The sequence below is a fragment of the Ctenopharyngodon idella genome, chromosome 13, assembly GCF_019924925.1.
Source record: "Ctenopharyngodon idella isolate HZGC_01 chromosome 13, HZGC01, whole genome shotgun sequence".
NCBI classification, from domain to species: Eukaryota; Metazoa; Chordata; class Actinopteri; order Cypriniformes; family Xenocyprididae; genus Ctenopharyngodon; species Ctenopharyngodon idella.
Genome location: NC_067232.1, coordinates 10,052,293 through 10,072,266, shown reverse-complemented (window position 1 = coordinate 10,072,266; position 19,974 = coordinate 10,052,293). Strand labels below are relative to the sequence as shown.

The following is a 19,974-nucleotide window of genomic DNA, read 5'->3' as shown; positions in this document are numbered from 1 at the left end:
CGGAGTGTAACAATTCTGGTTGGTCAATTCGATTAAGTTCCCTTTTGAGAACTAATTTCATAAACATGTCCAATATATTGAATATGGAAACTAAGTGGAAGAAAAATACGAAAGCGGTATGAGGTGATGTCCAAAAAAAAGAAGGATGAAAAATGATAGAGAGAAAAAAGGAGAGAGGATGCATAATGTGAACTGAAACAGGATCCGAAATGAATGTCACATTCATCATTTTTAATTAAACAAACAAACAGCAGGCACCTCACAGCCTAACAACATTTCTGAGCTGAGAAGACACTAAAATGATAGCCATAATTACAAACAGTCCGACACACACTTCAGAGGCACAGAAGTTCAGAAGGTAAACAAGCATCTCTATTTTTTTGTTTTGATTGTGTTTTTCCCCTATGTTTTATTCTCTTCTTTTGTATTTTGTTGTGTCCTTATTGTTTTGTTCCATCCTTTTTGTTTTGTTCTTGTCATTTACTGTATGAGTTTAAAAGAAGGAAATGATAGAATGACATTTTCTAAAGTCCAGCATAAAACAAAACACAAATGTAAATAAAGCTGTGTGGCATTTTTTCTGCTGCTAATGTGTTTTATTTGAAGCTTTTAGTTTGTTTGTTAGTTCGTTTGCTTGTTTGTTTGCGTTTCAGAACCGTACAAAGCTTTATCAGAGTGGAACGTAACTTACAGACTTTCACACATCGTTAGTTTTATGGTAGCAGGGCCGGGATAAAAGTGAGCCATTTGAAAACACCTCCACCAAACGGCAATCTTTCAGTGTGAAGTATTAAACAATGATTTAATAGAGGCGTTTGCCTCCACGCTCTCATTATCTGACTATTAACTGCAATGGACTGTGTGCAGCGCTTCAAATTTTATATTGTGCTAATGTGCTGAGCACACAGACGAAGAGCCTAATTTAGTCACTCCCTGCTCCCAGACAATAGGAAAAATAAGGCTTAATCTCCTCCTAGTGTTTCTATACTAAAACTGCTTTTGTCTTTGACACTCCTGGACGTGTTTGAAATGGGTATTGTTGGTGGGCTTGTACGGCGCATTTATCCAAATGGGATGTGACACACTAATATTGCTCTAATTACATTATAAATAGACATACATGTATATCGCTCATTAATAAATAAAGATGCACTTTTTTATTAATGAAGTGGAAAATGCTGTATGGTAAAACATCAATCATTTACCGTAAGCAGGGGTGGCAGGGAGTGCAGTTGATCCGGTGCTAAAATTAGACATCAAACAGCACGGTGAGCATTAATGTACATTTTATATAAGCAATCGTAAAGCACTTGATTTGTAATTTATGTGAAATGTCTACTAAAAAGAGAGAGAGAGAGAGAAAGACTGGCAGAGAAAAGATGCTGCAAATCTGCATATTAATTAGTTCCTGTGAATCTGCCTGATTGCTGCCACAATTAAAATGCCGGCAGAGGAGCGGCCCCTTACCCACCATGTGTTAGAGTGGGAAAAAGAGAGAGAACAGAAAGGAGAGTGACAGAACAGGAGGGGAGGAAGGTTTTTTTTTTTTTTCTTATTGATTTGAAAGTAATTAGCAGGCTTCCTTGAAGATGTCTGAGTCTACTTATTGCTGAGGGTCTTAACTGTACCCGACTGTAAAACTTCCCCTTTGACCTCACTCACGCACACACACAACTGGATTAAATTTCATAAAGTTAATTCTTGCTATCTTTTTTGTTTGTTTGTTTGTTTTGGTGAATTTTAATAGCACATTCTATCCAGAAACATTTGACTTTTGTTATTTGCTTATATCAGAGCAAAAGACATAGGTAAGGATGTTAATAACCTCCATTAGGGACAAGATTGATAGAAAGAATGTGTGTGAGACAGAGAGGAAAAGAACAACAGAGAATGGACAGAGGCCTGGAGAAAAGGCCCTGGGGGTCCAGCGGGCCTTTCTGGGAAAAGAAACATGAGAGATAGAGATAAGAAGAGAGATGAATGGCTGGAGAAGGAAAGCTGTGAGATCAAGGCCAGGCCAGAAGCTCCGTCTGACTTTGTGTCCTTGGTGCAAGAATACTATATGTGTGAGTGTGTGTGTATGTATATGTTACCTACAGATGTTTTCTGGGCAGTGTTTTGGCCATGGCCAGCCTAATAGTATTTATTTCCTATTTCACTATTTATCAGACAAAATTACATACAATGAAGTTAGTTGACAATATATTTATTATGCTGCAAAACAGAAGTGACTGATGATTCAGATGAATCAGTGAATCTTTTTAAATGATTAAAATGAATTATTAGAATAAAGCCACTTGCTAAATTGACTTGGACAAAACAAAAAAATAACGACTTTATTTAGCAATTTGAACTGTTGTCATACTCAGTTGACGTAGTGAACGCAGTGCAGGCTTCCGTGTTCTACGTCCGAACGCCGGCTCAGTATTGACCGGCACGTCGCATGCGTGTGATGCGGACTCAGGAGCCGGCCAATACTGAGCCGACATTCTGACATAGAACCTGGAAGCGCTGCAACGTAAAGTATAGCAGAATGACACGGGAGAGATGAATTTGTTGAATAAAGTTGTTATTTTTGTTTTTTGTTTTTGTTTTGCACACAAAAAGTATTCTCGTCGCTTCATAATATTAAGGTTGAACCACTGTAGTCACGTTGACTATTTTAACGATGTTTTTACTACTTTTCTGGACCTTGAATATGGTAATTTTGTTGCTTTCAATGGAGGATAAAAAAACTTCTCGGACTTCATCAAAATATCTTAATTTATGTTCCAAAGATAAACGAAGGTCTCACAGGTGTGGAAAGACATGAGGGTGAGAAATTAATAACAGAATACAGACTTTTTTTGGGTGAACAGAATTTTTGGGTGAACTAACCCTTAAAAAATGGCAACATTGTAGGGGAATTGGCTTTATTTTAGGTGATGCAGTTTTTTTTTTAACAGGAATCTGCATATGTGAGAGAGGAAGTGGAGGTGTTTTTGTTTCTAATGCAGCCCAGTCCCTCACCAGTCCACTCTAAAAGGAAACGTGGATGCTTCGATCGATTGGAGTGAGAGGTCACTGTCTACCTCCGCTGGCCGCATAATCTGTGTGCAGATAAGTGTTGTTTATTTGCCTAAATATGGAGAGTTAATTTGATTAGGGCAAGAATGCAGCAACCCTCCCCAGGCCAGCGTACCTCAGAAGGGCAGAATGTGTCCGGGATGCGTGGGCTAATCTAATTAAACTCTGCCGGAGTGAGCTTCCTCAGCCGGCCCATGTTACAGATGACCAATGGACAATTGACAGTATGTATTTACCAGCAATGCAATTTTAACCATAGATAAAGAACACACACGCACACAGTCTGTCATTAAGTACTATATTCATGCCATTATTGACTCTAGCTGCAGTAGGAAGTTGTACAGCCTGCACTGACCAGACAGTCTCGGAGAAGAGGCGTTTGTGAGCAGTATTGAATTAGCATGCAACATTTGCTTCGGTGCCGTGTAGCATTGCTCTCAGGTCAGTGCAGTCGGCTCACACGCGCACTTCCCCCGTCTGACGAGGTTCATTACCGATGGCTCCCAGGAACGACCTGATTTCGGCTCCTTCACACTTTTAGGACGGCACTTTGTTCAATTGCCCTACATGGGAACTTTCCGTAATGGGGCCAGTTGATTATATTACTTTGGTTATTTTACTTAATGCCCAAAACAGGAGATAAATTTAAAAATCTAGGGCAACTAATCATGCTCCGTTTTTTTTCCCCTCCTCTTCCTTATCTTTATGTATCTATTTCTTCTGTTATACACTCTTTTTTTTCCCTGTCTCTGGTATCCGGAGGAAATCTCTTGATTTGACCATTGACACACTTAAATTCATTTCCTCCCTCCTTTTCTTTTGCTTTCTGAGATGGGCCTGTGATTGTTTTTTAACCCTATTATTCACAATAATCTTGTTCCCTTCAGATACAGCAGTGTGTTGTTCAGACACAGCTGTGATGTGGGCCGAGACGGCGAAAAAGAGGAAAGAATAACCCGGGGGTCGCGTTCGCTGGCCTTAAATTACATTTCTCAACATGACAGAAACAGAAGTTGTGTGAAATGATTGTTTCACTCTGGATTTGCGCTGGGTGTTAAAGTGTCCCTGAGCCTCGTGTTGCCAGCGCGTGTTAGGAGTGTTGCATTCGCCTCTGTAGAGCTGAACCCCCACAGGTAAAACTCACATTGCTTCCCTCTGGAAGGACATAACAACGCTTGCTTACATATCCCTTCACATCCACGCTCACATGTACAAACCAGTGTTGAGAAGTAACTTGATACTGCTTATATGTGAAATATATATATATATGCCATATTTTTAGCTCAGTTGTATTCAGTGTAGTTTTTCAGTCATGAACTAGTGTAGAGCTACAATACACTACAGCATTGTATTTTCATCACGTTATTTATTTATTATTTTATATATTTATTTTATTTTTTTGCAGTTTTAAATTTGGGCAAACAGTGGCAATAAGTGAAAACCCTGTACTCTCTCTCTCATTTGTAGCCTTGAGAAATCTGATTCATTTTAGTGAATTGTTAGTTAGCAGAATATTAACCAATTCACTGGTCAGATATATGATTGTCTTTTTTGGTGTTATTATAGATATATATTCACAAGGAGTGCTTGAACTGATCAAATGTATACCTTAAATGCAAGTAACTCGCTTTGGAAATACCCAGATATATACATATATGGTTTGTTTCAATTTTATGAAGCCCCTAAAGTGACATTTGCATGCATACAACATTTTCGCTAATGCACAAGAAACTTTGAAGATATACGTTAGTAGAAATGTTAAAGGGAGCATGCAAACATTTTTCTCTGAGCACTTTTTTCTCTCTCTCGTAGAAGAGACATGTGCAAGAAGTACATGTGCAACACTTTTCTCATCTGTAAATGTCAATTTAGGGGCTCCATAGTATTTACTGTAGATGTTTTTGTTCTAGATAAATGCTGTAATTGCAGAATTAAATAGTATAATCTAGTCAGTATACAGTATATTGCAACTTTTTGTTAGTAATGTTTAGTGTTGCTAACTTTATTTATGTTTTTGAATAGTAGCTTGACTGTAGTTGAATTACTTAGTTTGTTTGCAGTTATTTTTTAATGTATCTCCTCAGATACAGTGTTTCTGTTTACTGCAAAGCAGCGTTTTTTGCCTTCTGTCCTGTCTGTGTGATAGACTAGCAGAGAAACTCTAAAGCATTTTATGCTGTTCTCTATACTATTTAAACTCTATATCGATTGTTTTCACGTAGTAGGGCTATTGATTTTTGCATAGTCAATTATTTAGAGTGAAGAAGTTATTTATAAGTCTGCTTAGCCTCTTTTCACGCCTCCTATCTCACTTTTTTTTCCTTCTAACTCTCTGTTTTAAAGCAGCAATCTGGTTTTCATTAACGGGTCTCGGGGCTGATGGCTGGAAATGCATTTCTCAAAGCCATCTGTGCCAGTGGTCTTTGTTCCTGACCGGCGGTCTGGTGATCGCAGTAAAAAGAAAAAAAGCAGTATTTACCGCAGTAAAGAGAGAGCCGTCTTCATCAGCTGCAGCCCTGCCACTGCCAGCCATCAGCTCGAACTTCTCACGCAACATGATTTGGTGGATTTGTCTTAATCGATTTTCCCTGGCTGCACATCAGACCGCCGTCTGGCCCGTGCCAGTCCTGCCCTCACCACACACAGCAAACGCCACCCGTAAAGAGCGAAGCAACGTTGTGGCGAGCGCATGTCTGTGCACTCTGCGGTTCTACACGTGTCAAAAAGGCCCAGGCCAGACCAGGAGAATGAAAGCACTCTCTCTCTCTCTTTGCCTTCTCTCACTTCCTCTCTTGATCCCTATCTTACTCTTCATCTTTTCTTTCTTTCTGTTTCCACGGCGTGTCTAGTGTTGGCGTGGAGAGCTTGGGGCTCAGGACCATGCCAGATAAAATCTGGCTGGCTGAGGGGAGGAGAGGAGAGGACTTTGGCTAAACTGGCAGGAAGATCACAGGCTGGAAGGAGCCCACGTTCTGCACATATTCCCTAATAAGTAATTCATCTGAAGAGGCCGCATGATCAAGAGCCCAGGGGCTTTCACCCCGCTGTTTCCAGAGCAGCATGCCCCCTGTCTGTCTCTCGGCCTGTCTCGCTGCTGTGAGCTCCTCTGCCTTCCTTATTGTGCCTCTGCTCAGATCTCTTTGGATGTCAGTCTCCGCTGACCTGTGCCGGGTTCTGTCCCATGGTGCTTCGACAGCAGCCACTCTCATCAACATGCATGCAAAGGGTTGGGGCATAAACCAGCTCAGGACATGTCTTTCGCACTATGTTGCGAGTCCCACAATGTGGTTTTTGGCTGTATGAGGCGATGAACCCAAAAATACAGCGCAGGCTAAATTTGAGAGGGTCAGCCGTGCATGTCTGTGCATGCCGCTTGCTTTTTCAAGTAGAGACGCGTATGAGAGATTGAATATGCTAAGAATCTGGTCTGTTTACCTTGTTGCTATCATCAGCGTTGTCTAGAATTTAAAAAAGCTGTAACTAGACACAAACTTAAGCCTAAAATCTTCACTATGAAATCTTCTGTTAACCTCACAAAAGTCTGAATTCTGAGCATCATTACTTCAGTATTCAGTGTCACATGATCCTTCAGAAATCATTCTAATATGCTGATAAACTGTGAAACATTTTATTCATGATTATTTGATGAAATAAAAAAATAAAAAATAAAAAACACTTTTTTGTAACAATGTTAAATTATTTACACTTTTGATGAATATAGTTCACCCAAAAAATGAAAATTCTGTCATCAGTTTTAACTGGTTTTGTCTAAATAATTAATATTAGTGTGGTCCAAAACAACAATGGACTGACTTTCATTGTATGGACAAAAAACACACCACAACAAAATATCTTCTTTTGTGTTCCACAGAAGAAAGTAAGTCAGGTTTGAAACATGATGACAGAATTATTCCTTCAACTAGACCATGTTTAAACCAGATATGATGCAATAAAGTGACATTTTGTCACTTTTTATCTCTGTGGCGTCACGCTGGGTAGCCCTGCCTACATTGAAATCTGAATAAAAAGTATCACTGAAACTGGACAGAAGGATCGCTCCTCATGTATCTTGAACATCAAACATGGATGCAGGGACTGTTTGTGGAAGTTTAAAATCAGATAATACTGTATGTGACAAATCCAGTTTCACAAGGAAAACCATAAAAAGCAGGTTGTCTGGTAAACTATTCTGATTATGTTTCGTGATTGATTGTGTTATTCTCATTTTTGAAATTTTAGCAATCTTGTTTAGATATTTTTAACTGGGAAAAAAGACTCTGTAAGTAAAATTCTCTGTAAGTTATTTTGTACAGAAGTAAATGAAAATGTCTCCTGGCAAAATAAAACTCTGATAACAAGAAACCCTTTGGCCGTAAGAGCAGGTCATAGATAGAGTTACATATGGGCCTGAATCCTCCCCACGAATATATTGTGGCCAGCTATTTAATTCAGCTGCTCAGAACGCACACTGTAACTCCACACTGGACCGCCTGACACTTTCCACATAACTTCAACATCCCTGGTCACCCCTCATTATTACCCAACAGCCCTTTATCCCCTGGCTCTGGAGAGAGAAAAACAAATCCACTGCAGGGAAAAAGTGAAAAATGAACCTTGCTGCAGGAGGAGATCACACTTTGAATGTCTTTCATTCTGTTCCAGCTCCGATTGCTTGTGTGGAGCTGGTTTTTCCTGGCTACTGTCACGTTAGAGAGGTTAAATTGGAGGTGGCAGTGCCCACTGACTCCAAGACTTGATGTGGTGAGGTGGCTCTCACTCAGGGGCTAAAGTTACTCCCACGGCCCCTGCAGCCCTGCCGCAAAATCCACTCCGCCACACGTGTGAAAGCAAGGCCGGGATTCGCGTAGGCTTACAGTTAGGAGGTGTGGAAAAGGTCTAAACGCTCCTTGTGGCTGATCAAAAAGGAGGTAGGAGGCGAGAGTAGCCGGCAAGGGAAAGAGAATCCAAGCCGCCGGTTAGCATTTCATGTCCAAACATTTGAGCTGTGCTGTTGGCTGTGCCCAGGCCTGGTCGCTGGAGCTCTCGAGGTGTAGAGAGAAAGACTGTGAGGGAGGAGAAAAGATGTGTGGAGGTCAAAGGGATGGAGAGAATATGGGAGAGCTGTGGAGCATGTTTGTTGTTATAAAAATGACTGAATCTGAAAAGGAGAAAGAACTCTCAAAAAAAAGTTAAATTGAGAAAAATATTTCTACGCAATTAAATTAGACCTTTACAAAAAATGTTTAAAGGGGTGGTTGATTATGATATCACTTTTTTTTTAAATTTTAGTTAGTGTGTAATGTTGCTGTTAGAACATAAACAACATCCGCAAAGTTACAATGCTCAAAGTTCAATGCAAAGGGAGAGATTTTCTTTTAAAGAATTTTCTGTTTAAAGTCTACAGCAAGTAGCCGGTAGGGACTACACCGAGCTTCTTCCTGGGTTAGTGACATCACTAACCCTAAAATATACATAAACCCTGCCCCCGAGAACACTCAACAAAGAGGGCGAGGCTATGTTGGGCTGCTTTAGAGTTGTTGTAGTAGAGTGTTGTTGTCATGCTGTCATTTTACGCCGGACTGCTTCACAAACGAGGGTCAATTCAACACTGGATTTGTACAAAAGATTAACATGACGGCTGTTAAAGCTCCGCCCTCTTTTGGAAAGCGGGCCAGGAGCAGCAGCTCATTTGCATTTAAAGGGACACACAAAAATGGCGTGTTTTTGCTCCTACCCAGTAGGGGCAAATTTGACAAGCTATGATAAATGATCTGTGGGGTATTTTGAGCTGAAACTTCAGACACATTCTGGGGACACCAGAGACTTATATTACATCTTGTAAAAGGAGTATTATTAGTTATTAGGTCCCCTTTAAATGAATTTGTTCTAGTTATCTTGTTGTATGAATAAAGGTGATGTGAATGGATGGATGGATGGATGGATGGATGGAATTAATTTGTTCTGGTTGTGCTTGTTGTATGAATAAAGGTGGGTAGGTAGACAGATGGACAGACAGATAGATACATAGATGGATGGATGGATGGAATTTGTTCTAGTTGTCCTTGTATGAATAAAAGCAGATGCAAAACAGATGGACAGACAGGTAGATAGGTAGAAAGGTAGATAGATAGAGGTATAGTGATGGATTGCCAGACTTTTTTTTTTTTTTTTTTCTTTGGTCTGTGTATAGACAATAATGTCAATGATTACTGCTTAAGTTGATGTCTGACATTATAGTAAATTAATTTCAGTAATATTAAGTTGTGATGAAATGCTGAATTATGTTTGGTGCCATTTTTCTGAATGATAAAACAATGAAGTGGCCTTGTATGCCTGCTGGAATGAAACATAAAGCAAGTTGCCAGCCAGGAAAGAAAGCTCAGACATAGAGATGAAAAAAATCGAAGCAGGAGAGTTCTGTCCACTTTCTGCTCCAGAAAACGTTTGTCCAAGTGTGGATGGGTTTTGACTTGCACTGTCTGTTAAAATGGATTTGTCCCTCAGTGGCCACAGGCTAGACTTACTCCCAAACAGCCGAGAATAAGAGAGAAGGCAGCTGTGTGTGAATTAATAAGCCTAATGTTGACTGGCACAGCGTGGGTGCCTGAAGACGTGCAGCAACGGCCCAGTCCTAATGAAGCCCAACTGGGGCACGGCACCTTCTTCTCTTATCCTGACACTAAGCACAAAAGACAAACATCTTTCTGACAGAGAGCCATAACCTTGGAGAGAGAAAGAGGGAGAGAGAGAGAGAGAGAGAGAGACAGAGCATAGGAATCTCACACAAGAGTCTTGCTATATCAACAGCGGGCATAGAAAGTGGAAGAGGTAAAGAAAGGAGGGAGGGACGCTGAAGGTGTCTGACTCTAGGATACCTTCACAGCTGCGCTTCTAAATCGGGTCAACATCTAATGGGCAAATGCATTTCCTCAGGTGACATAAGAGCATTGGGCTGTCTCGTTTTTTATTCTCTCCTGCTTTGGCCCTTTATTTTGAATGTCTCTTTTTATTCCATCACTTAAGACCATGAAATACTGTACATTTCCATTATTTAATTGTGACTGGCTGTTTGAATGTTCTCCAAAATAAAAATCAAGGCTTTTTTTTTTTTTTTTGGTTTTTTACTCTCTTTTTTGATTACAGAACTGCCTGTCAAACACCTTTAGATGAATGCATTGGTTTGTCAAGGCATTTCTCCATTGTCCCTTTTCCTAGCAGGAAGCCCTTACTGTCCAAAAATTCTCACAGACGGCTTTTGTGCTTCCATCTCTCCACATTGTTCTCTTATTGATCTCCACATGGCATGCTATAAATCTGCCTTGAGTAAGAAGGCCAAGGTTCCACAGTAAGTGCTGCGCCTATGGAGATCTCTAAAATAGGACAAAGGGAAGGGTGCTATCTGGCTAGCTCAGCTCCTTTTGGTAGAAAGTGTCATGACCTTTGTCTAAGTGTATAAAGGCACTCAAAACAAATGTAGAAGACCTTGTTCTTTAGCCGCGCTTCCACCGCAGGAACTTTCCCCAGGAACTAGGGACTTTGGTAAAAATTTCCCACTCAGAAAGTCCCTGCTCGCTAGGTAGTACTTTTTCAAAATTTAGGAACTTTCGGGGGTGGGACTTGGCCCCTGAACATGCTGATTGGTTGAGTTCACGCAGCATTTTGATTGGTTGATTCCATGCAGCATTTTACTTCAACCACAATTTTTAAAAGTCTGTTGCGGTTAGTGCATTAAGAGTTGTTTGCTATTCGAATCAGCAATGGAGTTTCAAAAATTCGACCGATGGACTGATGACGAGGTTCAGGCTTTATTAAGCTTATATGTGCAGGAACTGGAAAGTTGCGCGCAGTCCTACGTCACCGGACTAATTTGCCTAATCTTCACGGTACTTTAGACCGCGATGGAAACGCAGACAGCAGTAGGTCTGGGGGAAAAAAGTTCCTTGGACAAATTGTTCCAGGTAATTTCGGTGGAAAAGCAGCTTTTGAGTTTTAACTGCATTGTGTTGCTTGGCAATGGATGGAGTTGCATCCATGTGTTACTACACTCCCATGTGGCCGGTATCTGGACTGACTCCATCACTACTGCTTAATCAGCGTCCGCAGCCGCACTGACAGCCTCTCTCACCTTGCCCATCCAGAGCATCGAGGGGTGTGTGCGTTTCAGCAGCACCTGCTCACAGGTGACGTGACTGTCAGTGGCACCATCCGTGTCACAATGGCTGTGTCAGTGTGCGTGCGGACACCGCTGTTGTGTGTGGACGTGTGAGATCACCTGTTTGACAAGGCTTGTCAGTGTACATCCTGCCCCCATTCAGTCACTGTCAGGGTAGGGCACCTGCAGTTGCTGTCTCTTTTTATCAAAAGTGGTCCCGTATCCTGTGTCACAGACTGAGAGTGGCTAAACAAATAACACGGATTATTAACAACCCCACATATGTCGCCGTGAGGAACCTGGAACCATGGCGGGGGACGGTTTTAGGATAAACTCCACCAAAATCATTTTTTATTCTGAATTTTTGTGTTCCAGCCATTCAGTAAGAGAAAAAAAGTAATAAAAATAAAATATTTTAATAAATATTTTAATATTTCTAAATAGATAAATGTTTCATTCCGGATTGAATCACTGTTTTTTTTTTTTTTAACTAATTAGTTGAATGAATCAATGAATCAATGATTCAGTGACTCACTCCTGAAGACTCAGTCTTTTTTTTTTTTTTTATTCCTAAGGAATGGCTGCATCTGAAATCACATACTTTCCTTCTATATAGTAGGTGAAAAACCAGTATGTGATAAAAGAAGTATGTCTGAATTCAGTATTCATAAAAGAGTAAGCAAAAATTACCTGCATAACCTACTACTTCCAGAAAGATTCTGCAGTATGCATACGATGGACACTTTACAATCCCATGAAGCCACGGGAGAAGATTTGTTAATGGCAGTAAAGTGATGCGACGCAATTGGCACAGGTAGGTCACATGACAATGACAGCATGGCGAATGTAGTATTTCAGATTACATTCATACTACACACAATTATACTATATAGAACATACTTTTTTAGCGGTCATGAAGAAATTACTTATTCAAAATAAGTACCTACTCAAGAGAGTATGCGATTTCGGATGCAGCCAATAATTACTTTGAACGAATTGTTATAATAAATGAATTATTCAATGACTCGCTCATAAAAAGTCACTTACTGCCACCTACTGGTGTAACTGTGTAACCTTCAGAATTATGCAACTTTGCATAAGATAAATGTTTAATTAAATGATGCGTAAATTAAATATCTAAAGGTTGTTTAGATGTTTTATTTATTTCATGAATCTAGTCAGGGTAATTATACTCTTCTTGCATTCTAGCTCTGATTTGCTGTAGTATTTATTTGTACATTTTGTTTGTTTTGGGCATTTATTCCAAGTCTTTTATTGCTGCATTTGGTTTTACTGTAGTTCAAGCTGAGAGGATGTTTCATGGTTTGATGTCTTCTCCATCGATTCTATGAAAATGTCAGGATTTTTACCTCCCCTTGTGGGAGCACAAATTTAATGAGGCTGAATCTTGATGGGTTCCTCAAGGTTGAAATGGGGTAAATACATTTAATAAAACAGTTTTGCTTGAAATATTTATAACCCTGAAAAATTCACATAAAGGATATGAACACCCCCCATACCCCCACCCCAAGATTTTTCTCAAAACCCTGCTTCTTTTGCAGCTGTTCCTCTGTGTTTCACAGGAGATTTTGTGTGCTTTTCTTTCTCAAAAGGCTGATACAGGCTGTCCTCTTGTACTCTGATTTTCTGGTTAGCCTGTGTGAGTGTGTGCGCATGAATGTGTGTGTTGAGATGGAGGCTAGATAGGGTAATGACTGCAGACAAGGTTTGGAGGCGACGGTGGAGTCATGGCAGGGCTGAATTGATGGGATTAAGAGATGTACCCCAGAGCTGGTCACACACAAGAGCATTGAGGGCGGTTTAGATGTGGCCGGGCTCTCGGTGCAGTCTCAGGGCTTGTCACAGACCGCAGAGAGGGCCAGACGATGATGATTTAGTGAGAAAGAAGAGTGTGCTATTGTCTCATGACTCCTGAGATGGACTTAAAACTCCATAGCCTTTTTGAAAATAGTGTTAAAGACAATGGCAGTGCATCCAAATTGACACCTAATGGTCCAAATGTGTGCATGTTTGAACACTCGACCACACATTTCTCTGTCTCTTGTCAAACCCAGCAACCCGACCGAGCTTGAGCCGAGGTGTCGGATGCCTGGAGAACCAGTGTCCTCAGACCTGCGGCAAGAGTTTGAAGCCAAGTGGTGGTGACAAAGAGAGGAGCCTGCGAGCTCCATCCCTCCATCCTGACGTGATGGAGAGGAGCCGAGGCTCTCGCACGGTCGGACACATTTTAAAAGCATATGCTGTGAGAGGCTACTGCTGAGGCCGCAGCTAAAGGCTGAGATGAAAAGGTTCAGACATGTGATTGATGACCCCCTGTTGGGCCGCACATCATTAGCTTGTACAATTAACTGCAGAGGGCGGGGGAGTAACTCATGTTGAAGAGTCCTCTTCTGATCTTTTATCACTGCACACCGAACAAAAACGATGATTGGGGTCGCACAAGCATGTGACAGGCGAGATTTGAGTTTGCATACACACTCACAATGTCCTGAGTCACTCTCACTCACAGAAACAAATGATTATGATCTGCTTCATGCATCCTAGGCTTTGTTTCAGGTGATTATACTAAAGGAGTTCTGTAGAAACAGCATGAATTTTTGAGCAAGATGTATTTAATAAACAATGGCTACATTGGACTGTGCTGCTGAGAAATGAATGGATGAAAGATGCACTTGTCCTGCTTTCTTTTTTTTTAATTAAAGAAAACAGATACTATACACAGGCATTTTTTATGTGTTAAAAAAGTACAAGGCAAACAAGTACAGGAGTGTTTCCTTTTCATGCAATTTCATGCAGTTGTAATGATAATGAAAAAAGGCTTTATGTAGTAGTTTTTATGGACTACCATTCACAGGTTTAGGGTTAGTAAGACTTATATATATATATATATATATATATATATATATATATACACACACACACACACACACACTACCGGTCAAAACTTTGGAAACATTACTATTTTTAATGTTTTTGAACGAAGTCTCTTATGCTCATTAAGGCTGCATTTATTTCATAATACATACAGAAAAACAATAATATTGTGAAATATTATTACAATTTAAAATTATGGTTTTCTATTTTAATATACTTTAAAATATAATTTATTTCTGTGATGCAAAGCTGAATTGTCAGCATCATTACTCCAGTCTTCAGTTTCACATGATCCTTCAGAAATCATTGTAATATGAAAAACATTACAAATAGTAAAAATTTTTTTTTGCAAAATCTCATGCTCAGCAGTGCTGAATTTATTTGATAAAAAATACAGTAAAATTCTGAAATATTATTACAATTTAAAATATTTTCAGCAGCCATTAGTGTCACATGATCCTTCAAAAATCATTCTAATATGCTCAAGAAAGATTTCTTATCATTGTCAATGTTGAAAACAGTTGTGCTGCCTAATATTTTGGCGGAAATCTTTTGTAACATTATAAATGCTTTTAATCTCACTTTTGATCAATTTTATGCATCCTTGCTGAATGAAAGTATCAATTTATTGTTAGTATTATTTTTTTTAATTATCGTACTGACCCCAAACTTTCGAACAGCATTGCATGTTTACTCGGCAGTGCTTCAGTGCACTGGAATGATTTGGACAATGGGGCAGCCCTAGAAATGGCCAACTCCCTGGGCAGTGCGCTGATGAATTGAGACGCAACCAGAATCAGAGACAACAGATGTAAGGAATGGCCCTCCATTTCAGTCTGTCCTCGTGTAACTCTTTGCTCTTGCAGTAGACACGTTTATCAGGGTGGTCTGTCAGAAAAATGTGGCCTTTACAAACTGAAGGACAAACGGAGGTATAAAGCAGGTCAGAAGCTGACCACGATCACATCTCTCAGCTCTATTTCCATTCATTTCTGTGGAAACTCAGTGGCACAGTGCAGTGTAGCCATTGTTTCTCTAACAGGAATTTCTCCCTCCTTTTTCTTCCCTCTGGGTCTGGGTGTTTCCTCGATTGTAATTACCTTGCTGTTATAATTAAACCGACAATTTATTACCTATTAGCAAACAAGCTCCTTCTTCCTGTGCTCAGCTTAAGCAGTGGCCCAGTACTGTCAGAGAGGCAGCTAGCGCTGCATTACTCATCACACTGGTCCGAAGTGTGTTAGCCGCCCAGATGAGGAGAACCTGGGAGAAGGCAGGCCGGCCCACTTCACGACAATTACCCTATGAATCACAACGAGACAACAGCACAGGCCCACGTAAGTCTCCTATAAAAAATAAAACACATCGTATAAAAACAATGAGATAAGATGCAAACCAAATTAAAATTCCTCAAAACAAATATCTGAGATTTAAAACATTAAAACAATCACAGGAAGACCTCATCATTCCCAGAGCTAAAAAGAGATGTATTTAACTTTTAGTTTAGTTTGTTAATTTTAGCAAAGTTTCTCTGTGGTGTTTTGGGCAGTTGTGGTGCGAGAGTCGGTTCGAGTCTCAGTACCGGCAGGAAATGTAAGTGGGGGGAGTGAATGAACAGCGCTTTCTTCAATCTTATTACCCACAACTGAGGTGAGCAAGGCACCTAACCCCCAATCTGCACCGGGTGTGTGTGTGTGTGTGTTTACTACTCACTGCTGTGTGTACACTTGGACGAGTGAAATGCACAGCACAAATTCTGAGTATGGGACACCATACTTTATTATATCAGTATATATACATAATATCTTTTTCTTTTTTTCTTTTTTTTTTAGCTACAGCAGAACAGATAAACGGATACAGCAGATAACACCTTAAAGTGCTAGGAACTTTCTGCTCCCTCTGAGGTAAAGAAAAAAATATTTTAAAAAATTTTGCAGCCCCCTTAAAGTGTTGCTTAAGTGAACAATGAATGTTAGTATCAGGTCTTTCAGTTTAGTTCCAACCCTGCTCAAACACAGATAAGCTGCGTCCGAAAGCTAAAAATGCTGCCTTTGGAGGATACTTTCCAAGGTAGGAAGGCATCAAGGCACATCCGAATCCAAAGTTAGCTTTACTTCCTGTCTCCTGAGATACCTTCATCTGATCGATTTTTGAAGGCAGCATAGATGTATCCTTCACTGTCTTTATCCCACAATCCTGTGCTTTCCATTCTGTGACAGTTGAGCTAAAAAATAAAGATGGCGCCTGAAGGTTGTGGTTGGTGTTCAGTTTGTGTGTAAATGTACATTTTTGATGAATGTTTTCCACTTTTGATGTCATTTCTAGTGAAAAATGACTTTTGTAATAATTAAAAATTTGCTTAGTTATCACTAAAACTCGCTCTGTTTTGCTGTAGATCATTAAACTATGCTGCCTCAGAACCCTGTCCGAACTCAGTATGTGAGGTACCTTCGTGAGCAAACGCTGCCTACAAAGTCATTGCCTGATAAGGCAGCGAGGCAACAAGTCAGCTGCCTAAGTTTTTGGATGCAGCCTTAACCTGTAGTTTTCAAATAAGCCAGAAGGACTTGATTAGCTGGATCAGGTGCGTTTATTTAGGGTTGTAGCTAAACTCTGCAGGGTTTTGTTTTGCACCCCTGCTCTAATGAGAGTTAGTTGACATGTAGTTGCAAAGTTACTTACAGTGAGTAGAATCTAGAATGTCTAAAGTGGACTATCAAAATAAAGTTTAACCAAATAATATTAATAATAATAAGGAAGAGCAGTGGTAAAATGATGTACAGACCCAGATTTCATTTCAATGAAATCGCCCATAATAATCTGGAATGTTTGAGCTGGGATCATGATTAGTCCATTGTATATTATCCAGTGCAATTAAAGCTGATCTAGGCCTGAGAGAGAGAGAGAGAGAGAGAGAGAGAGTGTGTATTAGATAGGGTGGAGTTTCAACTCTCCCCTCCTCCACCAGCCAATCTGAAAACCTACTTTTCTGTGCCATAACTGGGCGGATAGGCCAACAGTATCTAATAATAGGTATTGACTGGTTGAATGTAGGATGAATAGGGTTGGGTATTGGATCTCCATTGTGCCCCGGGTCACACAGCCAGCTACACTGAGAACACATCTCATAGGACTAAACAAAAAAAGAAGACATTTTAAACTTTCATGACTGAGAAGGAATCTGTGCTGTTTGGCCTTTTAAGGATTAACTCTTTGTTCTCAAAGTGCTGGACGATCAATAACAGAGAGAGAGAGAGAGAGAGAGAGAGAGAGAGAGAGAGAGAGGAGAGAGAGAGAGAGAGAGAGAGAGAGAGAGAGAACAGACATCTCTATTCCAAAACACACACATACAACCCCTACCGTTTACTGCATACACATATATCCAGTTTTGCTGTGAGAACATGCAGAACGCATAAAGGTGAAGCCACTAAACAGTTGTCACTTTTGTCACAGTTGTTATTTCAGCACAAAGCCTGTGTCTTATTCACTAAACACCTGCTATCCAGTTTAACCAAGCGCTAAATGTGTTGAAATAGCACTTGCTCTGTGACATGTCATTCTTTGCAGCCTCCTTTCCGTTCTTTTATAGATTTTGTAGACAACCTCAGTTCAGAAATTTTTTTAGTTGTATCTTTTTACCGTTTCACATTTACAGCTTTCACTCCTGACATGCTCTTCGCTCTGCATGATTTAAAACAGAATGGACATGCCTAATAAATTTCTCTGAAGAAATGTGATGTAAACCGATAAAATCCATCAATAACACGTTTTTGGACTAAACATTCTAATGAATGTCTAACCTCTTGCCTTGAAAACTAACTTCACATGATTAGACTAATAAAGGTTTTGAATTTGTATGTTCTGATATGTAGGCTCCTGAAACCAATTAAGAATTGGACATTTCTCCTTTTAAAACAGGTAAATATTGAACTTTGAATCTTAGGCGTTTTGAATGATATATTGCTTGTCAAGATTCATTTACATTTTTGAAAGTAAAAATATGAAATTAATGTAAACAAACAAGCCTCTAGTCAAGTGGACACTTAAAAAAAATAAATTTTTTTCACACTTTATCTCACCTTAATGTGCTAGATGAGATAAACCCACTTTTTAATTTACGATAGGATATTCTAGTGTTTTGAGTGATCACGTTTTTGTTGAAAAAAAGCAATTTAATGTGACATGAGGGTGAGTAGTTCAAAGAAAATCTGTGTGACTCAATTAGAATGACCAAATTTAGACATGAGATTACTTTCAAATTTGTTTATTTATTTATTTAAAATATATATATATTTTATTTTATCCAATTTTATCCAAATCAAAAATCAGGGAGAGCAAGAAGCTTCTGAGTCCCAGTGGTCTGGTTTGGGTGAGAGTTAGGAGAATGGCTGATATGAACTTCCTGTGTTGTGAGGTCACGCAGATTATTACCACACAAACTGAACATCATCTCTCAGGTTCTCGCTCAGCTCACATTCTACCAGCCCGTCACTCCTGATTATCAGATTTAGCTTTAGCACACATTCTCACAGAGGGAGGGCAGAGAGGGGAGGAGAGAGAAATAAAGCATTCAAGAGTCCCGTTCCACGAGTGCCGGCTCTGCACACGCTTGTGTGCGTAATGAGTGTGACGTTTGTTATTTTGTGTGTGTGTGTGTGTAGAGGCAAGGCCTGTGATCATGTGTACTGACAGTTTCCCCCACCCTCCTCACTCAGCTCAAGTCTCGGTGAGAAAGAGTCTAATGAGAGGTTCACAGGCTGTGAACTGATGGCCCCTCTCCATCCACCTTCACACATACACACACTAAACCTGAGCAGCTGGCGCCCACAGCACTGGTTCAATGTCACATATCTTACTCTCGCTTTTCCACACTTTCATCTGCCTTGTGTGCCACCTGAGACTTCACACATACACACACAGTAGACTATGTGGAGACAGAAGCTGGGCTAATGAGCATGGATATTCTCAAGCCCATTGCTCTGTTCTCTGCTGGGTGTGGAGTAGAAATGAGTATGTGTGTGTATGAAGAGTGGGGGCTCGTCCTCTGCTTTATTACAGGTGAGAATAGAGGGTCAAGAGGAGTTAATGTGCCAGTCTAGCACCAATGCTGCTTGGAGGAAAAGGGCTGTTTAAAAAGTAAAACACATTGTCGGTAGGGTTTCCTCGCAGGTTTAGTTTTATTGTTTATTGCACACCTTTTGATTATAATGTTTGTATTGAACACCAACAAAATGTATGTTTGTAGTGTGTTCAACTCTTTTTTTGTTTGGGAAAACAGAAAATATGCTGTCTGACACTGTCAGCAAGTGGTCAGTTACTCAGCACTAATGGTGGCTGGGAGTTTCTTCAATTATGGGTACTTTTATATCACAGGAATTTATTTTTACTATTGTTAAAACAGATTTGTCTCCATGCAAAAGATGTACACTACCATTCAAAGCTTTTGGTTTTAGTATTACAAAATAAATACTGCTCTTTTGAACTTTCTGTTCATCAAAGAATCCTTTTAAAAAATTGACAGTTTCCACAAAAATATTAAGCAGCACAACTGTTTTCAACTGGTAATAAGAAATCTTTCTTGAGCATCTTAGCATCTTGCCATCACAGATCTATTTTAAAATATATTAAAATAGAAACAGTTTCACAATATTACTGCTTTACTGTATTTTTCATCAATTAAATGCAGCCTCAAAAGACTTCTTTTATAAACATAAAAAAAAATCTTACCTACACCAAACTTTTGACTGGTACAGATTTAATTGGTTTAATCGTTCAAAATATTTTAATGTTAAATATTAAAAATATAAATAATTATATGAATTTTGTTTGTCAGATCTTAAAATATGAACATTTAAATTTTA

The 19,974-nt window shown here is 39.7% G+C and overlaps 1 long non-coding RNA gene across 7 annotated transcripts in view; it reads left to right on the top strand.

The window, feature by feature from the left end:
• The window catches only part of LOC127524685 (uncharacterized), a 387,968-nt gene that overhangs the window by 354,937 nt on the left and 13,057 nt on the right, over positions 1–19,974 (top strand). Inside the window, exon 11 of one of the 7 annotated variants that reach the window (XR_007933126.1) lies at positions 2,946–4,199. The exons of the other annotated variants lie outside the window; for them this stretch is intronic. This is a non-coding gene — a long non-coding RNA (uncharacterized LOC127524685). The remainder of the gene's footprint in view (positions 1–2,945; positions 4,200–19,974) is intronic. 7 annotated transcript variants of the gene reach the window in all.